Source organism: Lygodium microphyllum, chromosome 3, assembly GCF_053477565.2.
Source record: "Lygodium microphyllum isolate KBCC chromosome 3, Lygodium_microphyllum_v1.1.10, whole genome shotgun sequence".
NCBI lineage: Eukaryota > Viridiplantae > Streptophyta > Polypodiopsida > Schizaeales > Lygodiaceae > Lygodium > Lygodium microphyllum.
Window position 1 is genome coordinate 145,105,359 of NC_141137.1, and position 7,598 is coordinate 145,112,956.

The window sequence follows — 7,598 nt, forward strand, 5'->3', positions numbered from 1 at the left end:
AAGCTGCGATGTGGTGTTTAAGGAGCAGCCACATACAGTGAAGGAGGAAAATATAAGTTCTTTCACTTTATAATTTAGTGACAAAGTAGTCCACTATAAACCTATACCAAGAGTTGTCCCTATCCTCAAGGAGAAGGAAATATCATCTTTGGATGACAAGGAAAAATTTTCACCAATCTGTAATTATGCCACCGAAAAAGCCATTGTTGTGATGGGTGAAGCAGCTCTATAATTTTAGTATTCATATGCCTACCACAATTGATGAAAAGATAGATGAATCGAGGTCTCTAAGAATAGAGGAGCAAAGAAACGCTTCTACTTGTGATAGCTAAGATTATGAGAAAAGTAAAGGAGCCAACAAACTTGAAAGAAGCACTTGCCAATCTAGCATGGAGAGCAACGATGCAAGCTAAGTATGATAGAATAATAAAGAATGATACTTTGGGAGCTAGTGGATCGGCTAGAAAAGAGTTAAATCAATGTTCTTGAATGGAAACCTCAAGAAGGAGGTGTACGTGGCTCAGCCACACCATTGAGGTTTGAGGCCCCCTATTTTGAGAACAAAGTTTAAAAGCTAAAGAAGGCATTTTATGGGCCTTAGATGCTAGCTTGTGTGTTTACAAAGATAATGAAAAGTTTGTAGTGATTATTCTATATGTGGACAGCCTTCTTATTATAGGTGACTATGAAGATATGATCCATTAGACTTGAAAGGCTTTAAGCTCTGAGTTTGAAATGATAGACTTGGGTTTGTTGCACTACTATTTGGTGATTGAAATCTAGGAGAAACTTCATCTCTTAAAAGAAGTGTGCATGGGAGATCTTAAAAGCATTTGGCATGATCAAGTGCAAGGAGATAGCTACACCTATGGAGATTAATGTGAAGTTATCCATTGAGAATAGATGAGCACAACGGATACATTGGAAGGTATAGGAGATTTGTTGCTAGCCTCATCTACTTGTATAACACCAAGCGAGATATCAATTTTTTGTTGGTGTTTTGAGTAGGTTCTAAAAAAAACCACAAGAAATTCATTGGAAAGCTAGGATGCATGTACTTAGATACTTGAAGGGAACTCTTGACTATGGTATCACATACAGTTTTGAAAGTGCTCTTATGGGAAACTATAACTCAAATTGGTAAAGTGATAGTGATTCCAAGAAATCCATTTATGGATATTGTTTCTCTTTAGGTTTAGGAATCTTTTCTTGGATCAGTAAGAAGCAATCAACTATGGCATTGTCTTCTACTGAAGCAGAGTACAAGGCAGCTTGCTTTTGTTGCAGGTGAAGTAGTATGGTTAAGGAGGATCCTATGGCATATGGGAGTACAAGATGAAGATCCAATTATGCTAAGATGTGACAGTCAAGTTACATCACCATTGTTAAAACCCCACTTTTTCATGCACATACAAAACACATTGAGATCCAATATCACTATGTATGTGACTTGATCGAGGATGGGATAGTAGTATTGGAAATGGGGGAGAATAGAGAAGATATCTTTAACAAAAATCTTACAAAGGATCTCCTTTAAATTCATATTTAAAGACTCACTATTAGGCCAAGGATGTAGTTCACTTGCTGCGGGTGGTGGACATTGAGAGGGAGTGTTATGCCCCACCTTTGTAAGGTACCAAAAACGATGATCCATGGTACTTTAAGTTGTAAGACTCCCATTATGAGGAGAGCCATGTGTGAGCCTGGAAATTGATTGGGTCCTAACTTATATATTAGATGAGGTATATGTGACTAAATGGAAAAAATGTAACCTTTTGTGGATCTAGTTTTTGGGTTAGATGGAGTAGTTATGTTGGTAGCAAGTCAAGGCACAATGCATCAAGTTGTGGGGTATGGGAGTTATTAGGGATCCCTAGCTGGGGTCTGAGGACTGTAAAAGGGGCACCTAATTGGGGGTCTCAAGGGATCCATTAGCCCTCTGATGATGGGGGTTTGAGGGTAGTGCCCCGCCATCGGTAAAGAAAATGTTCCCTAGCCTAGAATATTCCCTAGCCAACTAGAGAAGGTTCATAATATGGATAAACATGCTGACTAGACTACATTTCCATGTTATAAAAGGAATACCCCTCCAAAGCCATTGTCAATCTATCTTTTACTTGGTTAGATTTCTTCCAGCTATCCTTAATTTCTTCACCTATCATCTGTCTGAATCACCATCTAAGCTTCACAATGGAAGCACATAGATGGGCAAAGCCATCTTTGTATCAGTTTGTTTGAAATTAAAGCAACTTTTATTCTTCATATATTGCTATGTATTCTCTGATCCTTGCTCAAATTTTGTCCACTCTACCATGTAATTTCTTCATTATTGTATGAAGCTAAGTATAGAGGTGCTATTATAGTAGCATGTGAGATGGTATGGCTACAAAGATGTTGAGATATGCAAGCTCAATCAATACTTCTATTGACTCTATCCAGTAGTAGATTAGCCACATGGAATGCATGTGTAATAAAGTCTAACTGTACCCCCATGACTCTGCAAAGTGTGTGAAGCCTGGAAGCTTGGCATTGGAGTTGTAGCAACTGGAATGAAGAGACCTGTGAGTGGACTGCAAGAGTAAAGAGCTGTCCTAGAGTGTTGGTAGCCATAGCTCAAGATCTAGATATGTTTCTAAGGTCTACCTACCAAATAATTATTAGAGCCTATTGAGGCTTATTTGCAAGTGTTATTGGCAAACATTAGAGATCTTGACAATAAGCATTGACCTCTATAATTGCAACAACATAAAAAGCATGAGCATGACATGTTGCACTTGTTTCTGGATTAACAACAACAGGAAGAGGGCAGCGTAAACACAAATCATGCTTGCATTTGGAGTCCATATCAAAGACAAATTCCATGCAAATCTTATCAAGTACTACCTAAAGTCACCCAAGCACTGCAACATGCTTAATGCTAGATCTGGAAACCATCTACAACCTACATGATTTGCCTTGAACATTACCTGTAGGCTGATCATTCTCTCTTGCTCAAACTCAGACATTGGTAACCATAAATACCCTCTACTATTGATTAAACAACTTGTCAAGGATTGAAGAAGACTCCATAGCATTGGCATTTTGGATCTCAGCTCATGTGTGGGATGTTTGAATTAGACATTCGTTGGAAAACAAAGCAAGTCTAATGTTAAGCATGTAGAGACAACATACATCTACTTGGTTGTAGCTCATTGGGAACTATATCAAACTCCATTTTTGTTTATAATGATTCTTGGCAACGTATATGCCTTTACTCTCATGCATTTGGAGATGGTCTTGAAGAGTTTAAATCATAGATATGAAAATTTTAGGCTAAAATCTATCATTGAATGTATGATATTTAATACTTGAAGATTGAAACATTGTGATTATTTGGATCTTTGGCACATGTATTGAGGATGTGATATGATGTTCTTGGGATGTTGTGGGCTGTAAATGCTCTAAATCTAGACTATTTTTTACTACTAGTTATAGCATTGAATTGGCTAAAAATTGTCTATTACTATTATGGAAAATTGAGCAAGCATTTATGCCTATGCGATCATGTATTGTTCCTTATGAGTCATGACACGTGTCTAATGTGATTTGAGGATATTTGTGGCTTGAAATTGCTTCAGTTTTGCATAGAGAATTGTTGCTGGAAATTGCAAACTATGTTTTTGGGAACATACATATATGTTCTCCATGTAGTGAATGAAACTGACTTAGGATGCTATTGAACATGATTGTTATAACATATGTTTGGAGATGTTTGCAAAGTTTATTCGGTCTGCAGGGAGTCATGCACTATCTATTTCAAACTACATTGAATACATAGAGTTGCAGAGATGGCAAATGCTGAGAGGACTAATAACATAACTCAAATAGTGGGTGACAAATTAGACAATAAAAACTATGCTACCTACAAGTTTAGGATGGCAAACTTTCTCATTGGCAAGGGCTACTGGGATTTGGTCATGGGTGTGGAAGCTGATAAACCTAAGCTTCATGAAAAGGCTCAACCAACTGTGATGATCAGCTTAGGTCTCATTGTGCATGACTAAAAGAGCCTGAAGAGTGTTACATTGACTATCTTTATGTATCTCTGTTGCAATGGTCATGTAGATAATGAATTGCAAATCACTTGAGGATGCTTGGAATATTTTGATGAGATACTATGGCATGACTACTAGTGCACATAAAATTCAGTTAAAGCTGAAGTTTAATGCAATGGACAAGAAAGGACGGTCCATTCGAGATTATGTGACCGAGATAAAGACTATTGTAGATCAGTTAGCTCTTGTAGGAGTTGAGGTAGATGCTGATGATATGGTGGCTATGACCTTGAATGGTCTAGGGCTAGAATATAAGTCCTTTGATACGTCAATTTCAGTCAAGACTCAAATTCTTAACTTTAATGAACTTGTATCCTTTCTTATCCATGAAGAAGTGAAATTGGGTTTGGCTACAAGCTTGAATAGCTCTAAAAACAAAGGTGTAGCCTTTTACTCTAACCACTGAGGCCATGTTAGCAAGGATTTGCTAGTAGAGGTGGTGGATACTCCCATGCAAGGGGGAGATCTCAATCTAGGGGTAGAGGATCCTGGCACACTCAGTCTACTCATGAAAATGCAAACAAGAATAAAGGTTGTCATTACTGTGGCAAGCATGGCCACTTGCAAAAGAGTGTTGGAAGAAGCAGGCTGATTAGAAGGGTAGATAGTAAAAGGACACTATACATCTTCTAGTCATGCAGAGCCTTAGACTAGTGAGAGACTCTTTGCTATGACTCATGTACAGAACAAGGGAAAGCAGCAATAAAAATTTGATGATGTATGGTATATAGATTCTGATGCTGTTAACCTCGGTGCAAAGAAGCAAATGAAAATGAAAAAGATGCAGGACAAAGTGAAAAAAGGCGGCCCAATTAAAAAAAAAGGAGAAAAAGGGCCAAAAGCACAAGGAGCAAATGTAAAGCCTAGGGCAACAAGTGCAAAGGGGGAAAGGCACATCTTAAATATAAAAGCACACCCTAAATCCTTGTAAAAGAGCACCAGGCTCTCTTTTATGCAATTTGTAAATGTAGACGGGCATGGGTGAAGGAACAATGTAAATAGGAAGGGAATAGAGCCTCATGCCTTTTCTTTAGCTAAGTCCATAAGACATTTTTCCATCCACTTGGGCTTCAAGGAGGTTCTAGTTGAATGTAAGAATACCTTGTATGGAGTTAAGACACTATTGGGCATTCATCTATAAGCCCAATAAGACCTATCCATTAAGTATAATGTCAACTTAAGATATCATTAATAAATTTCGGGGATTTAATTTCCACACATGGTAATCCAAGATGATGTATCATTAATAAATTTCGGGGATTTAATTTCCACACATGGTAATCCAAGATGATGTATTTGCTTATGCAAAAGAGATTATAGGGCATTATCATTGGGAGAGTCACAACATTAGGCTTGGGAGAAGAATATGAAGAAAGCAATGAGAAAGCATTGGGATACATAGTAGTAGGCTTAGGCGATGAATGCATGCATCACGTTGATGTATTCTATGTGCAAAGGTAGCATGGGAGGAGCTCAACAAAGTTTTTGGCACTGAATCCAATCACTCCAAGTTGAAACCACTAATGCAATTCTATAATTTGAAGTTCAACCCCCCAAAAGAAGATCTCGCAAGTCATTTGAATAAATATAAGTGCATTAAACAACAACTAGCTATTTTGAAAAGAACCATAGGAGAAGATAAAGAAGTTGTAGAAGATTGAGGCATCCTTATGAATGAGAGAGAGAGAGAGAGAGAGAGAGAGAGAGAGAGAGAGAGAGAGAGAGAGAGAGAGAGAGAGAGAGAGAGAGAGAGAGAGAGAGAGAGAGAGAGAGAGAGAGAGAGAGAGAGAGAGAGAGAGAGAGAGAGAGAGAGAGAGAGAGAGAGAGATTAAATCCATTGGGAGCACTCAATACTCGTGATAATGTGTTCATCACTACAAAACTCTTCATGGATTAAATGCAATTATTGTGGATTAACTAATCATGAAGAAAAGAATTATAGAATTAAATAGCTTTTACGTGCTTTGGTAAATTTGAAAGAGAATGCTATTCCAATCAAGCAAACTATGCAAACAAGCCACTCCAAAATCATGATGTACTCAAATTAAATGAATCTCATGATGTATCTCCATCCAATGGACACTCTGTTCTAGATTATCCTACAATTGTGATATCCACTGTTGGCACCAATGATGTAGCCAAGGGGAAAAACTCCTAAACCAATTCAATGTCATTTGCTTACATCTCGATTATGTCATAGCACATGTTTTTGAGTATGATAGGGAGCGCGGGGGGGGGGGGGGGGGGGGGGGCGGCAATATCATTTTTAAATCACATCCCTAATTGTAGTAGCAAGTGATAATGCCTAATTGTAGTAGCAAGTGATAATGACCGATCATGCAATACATAGGGGTTTGTTAGCATATTTGATATGTAAGCATATGAATGAGCTTTATGAGAGTGGACAGATAAGGATGGATAAGGTGGCAGCCAAAGAGGTCAATATTATTTTTAAATCACATCCCTAATTGTAGTAGCAAGTGATAATGATCGATCATGCAATACATAGGGGTTTGTTAGCATATTTGATATGTAAGCATATGAATGAGCTTTATGAGATTGGACGGATAAGGATGGCTAAGGTGGCAGCCAAAGAGGTCACATGCAAATGTATGTAGTATATTCCATAAGCAAAGAGAAATGAGTTTCTCAAGTTGGAGAAGCTATAAATTCATGTACTTACTCAACTATGATCTATCAATCTTCTTCTTTTACATTCATATAAGTGGCTCTCTCTTATATCCTCCATAATTTCCTCATTAGGCATTTGGTCTAGGGCAAAGTTCACTTTGTTAATCACACTAATTGGTGCAACTGTTGGGCTTGCACTTTGGCATTGCAAATAGTAGGTATGGAATTGGTGGGTTTGTACTTGCATAGTTGAATCCTTGGAAGGTTCAAAAGTAGTCTTGGCCTTACCAAGTGTAGATACACTGCTAGTGGTGGTAATTGTTTTTACTACTCATAATTTATTTGGTTTTCCTTAGGGTTCGATTTGACAGTTTGCGCAATAGCACTAGGTTGCTACTATTGTGTTTCATACTTCTATTTTAGTGAGGATGGTTTTGACTTAGGAGACGTAGATGTTTCAACTAAACTAGCAACTATGGTTTGCTATTCCTTTCTAGCCTTCAACGTTTCTTTTGTCTCTTTATTGTCTTGATTAGAGTAAGTGATCATGCTAGGGCCTCTTGTTTCTTTACCTTTAGAAGATGGCTTCTCGAAGGCTTCAAGCATGTCTTGGTTGTCACTCTTAGAGATAGATTTGGAAGCATGCTTTGTTTTTCTTGGTGGGCTATTCTTTTTAGGTTGGGTGACTGCAATAGACAAATGTTGTTCAATTTCTTACTCCTTAGGGAATTAACTACTTTAAAATTTGGGAGACTTAGAAGTATGAGAGGCTTCCTTGAGTTTCTACTTGGTAACACCTAGCGGTTTGCTCGTCTCTATCTCGGGACTTTGCCTAGGAAGCTACTTCTCGCAGCTTGCTAGTCTCCTTCTCAA